At 47.7% G+C, this 2,500-nt stretch overlaps 1 protein-coding gene across 1 annotated transcript in view; it reads left to right on the top strand.

The window, feature by feature from the left end:
• Positions 1-2,500, top strand: part of LOC125043372 — a 78,681-nt gene that overhangs the window by 26,946 nt on the left and 49,235 nt on the right. The window lies entirely within an intron of this gene.

Consider the following 2,500-nt stretch of genomic DNA (forward strand, 5'->3'; position numbering starts at 1 on the left):
GCATTAATATGTGGGTAGTGACTAGGTGTATATATGTTTATATGTTGGTGCATGTTTGTTTGCACATTCCTTTATATGTACACATGTAATAAGTGTGCATGTGTTGGTGTATATGTTTAAGTACGAATTGTTAGTATGAGAATGTGTGAATGCAGTGGATTCATGATGACAGTTATTAATCACGGATCATGAATCTCTATCACCGTTACTACTAAGAAAGGTATAAAAATTAATGGGAAAATACGTCATTATACTTTTTACTTGTCGGAAGGTCTCCGTCTATAATCCAATTAATATATTTTCCGCATTCCCGCATTGCGTATTCGAAACTTATTTGACAGTGCGCGTGTATGGCCGTCCAAAACTTCAACTCCTAGACTGCTGTTTTTTTTCTCACACTTAATCAAACTGTAATTATTTGAAGACCAACATGGCCCTTCCCTCGTCAGATCCTGTGTCTGAGCAAGGGCAACTGTACCGAAGTGGGAGAGTGCAAGCAAGAGCAACGACCTCCTCCTCCTTCGGGATTCAGCTGCCCACCTGGTCACTCTCTGTGCCTGGACACTGGGACTTGCGCATTCAAGGGTGCATGCGGAGGCAGCGATAATTTGGACTGGAAGGAAGAATCTAGGGATAGCACTGCCTGTCCACCTGGGCAAGTGTTGTGTCTCGCCACGGGTACCTGTAGCTTCTCGTGTGGGGATAAGGGAGGTAAGGAGGAAGATTTTGTCAAGGACACAACCTGTCCGTTTGGGCTCATCTTTTGCCTGGAGACCGGAACATGCTTGCCCACCAAGGAGTGTGGGGGAGAGAGCCCTTCAGACTTATCCCAAGACTTTGACGAATGCCCCTTTGGCCAAATATTTTGCCTGGAGACCGGGGCATGCTCACCCGCCAAGGAGTGTAGGGGAGAGAGCCCTTCAGACCTATCCCAAGACTTTGTCGAATGCCCGTTTGGACAGATATTGTGCCTAGAAACCGGGACATGTTCGCCCGCCAAGGAGTGTGGAGGCAATGTCCCCCCAGGTTACTCGTCTGAAGACTTCGCTGACTGTCCCGTTGGCCAGATTATGTGCCTGGAGACAGGGTCGTGCTCGCCCGCCATGGAGTGTGGAAGAAATGGTCCACCAGGTTCCTCGTCTGAAGACTTCGCTGACTGTCCCGTTGGCCAGATTCTGTGCCTGGAGACAGGGTCGTGCTTGCCCGCCATGGAGTGTGGAGGAAATATTCCGCCAAGTTCCTCGTCTGAAGACTTCGCTGAGTGCCCCGTTGGCCAGATTCTGTGCCTGGAGACAGGGTCGTGCTCGCCCGCCAAGGAGTGTGGAGGCAATGTTCCCCCAGGTTACTCGTCTGAAGACATCGCTGAGTGCCCCGTTGGCCAGATTCTGTGCCTGGAGACAGGGACGTGCTTGCCCTCCATAGAGTGTGGAAGAAATGGTCCACCAGGTTCCTCGCCTGAAGACTTCGCTGGGTGCCCCGTCGGCCAGATTATGTGCCTAGAGACAGGGATGTGCGCCTTGGAGGATGATTGCGGTGGAAGCAGTAGACCTCCCGACCGTTCTCAGCCAACCGCCTGTCCTTCCGGGCTGGTGTTCTGCCTCAGTGTCGGGGACTGCGTGCCGGAGAGGGTCTGCCAGCCAGGGACAGCCGGATCCTCTTCCTCACAGGACTTCAAGACCTGTCCCCCCGGCAAGGTGCGGACACGCAGGATGCTTGGAAACCGAATACATGAAAAACGCAAGAGTAAACTGATCCATGATTATAAAGGCCTTTCGAACGATTCCAATGGACATTTTTTCCTGCAAAAGATTCTGACTAGAAATCTGATTTTTTGTCATTCAAATAACACTTAAAGCAACTTTTTATTAAGCAGTTCCATTATTTTTTATTTATTTATAACAGGCGGAAGTCGATACAGATATGATTATACTCGCGAAATACATACTGCACCTTTAAATGCAATGCCTTTCTTATGGAAGAGAAAAATAATTGGCATAAATATTTTTTTTATAATTAGCTTTACACAAATCGTACCCAGACAACAAAGATGCCCTGTTTAGATTTAAATGTCTCTTTCCAGGATCAGTTTATTTGCGTTTATCACGTTTGGGGTAAAAAGAGAAATGTTTTAAGCTTGCATTGACATAATGATAATTTTCTGTTATACTTCGCAAAGATACACCGATAGGATTAATACTTACCTGGTAATGCTCAAAGGAAATGAGAAAAAAATACACTGTGTCGGTCGTTCTAGACGCTGTGTCTGGCGTCAGGCGAGTGTGTCGAGGAGAGTGAGTGTTGGGGTTCGGGCGACCCCGGAAAGCCTGGCGGTCTCCTCACCTGCTCCACAGGTCAGGTGCGTCTCATCGTGCCTTCGTACTCCTGAATTTCATAGGCGTGGTTGAGTTTTCATAGAATTGATTACCCTTAAACATGGATACGAGGTTTGATTCCTAAGATAACGTAATGACGTATGGGACGCAGATTAGGTAATAACAAT

The sequence above is a fragment of the Penaeus chinensis genome, chromosome 33 (assembly GCF_019202785.1).
Source record: "Penaeus chinensis breed Huanghai No. 1 chromosome 33, ASM1920278v2, whole genome shotgun sequence".
Taxonomy (NCBI): domain Eukaryota; kingdom Metazoa; phylum Arthropoda; class Malacostraca; order Decapoda; family Penaeidae; genus Penaeus; species Penaeus chinensis.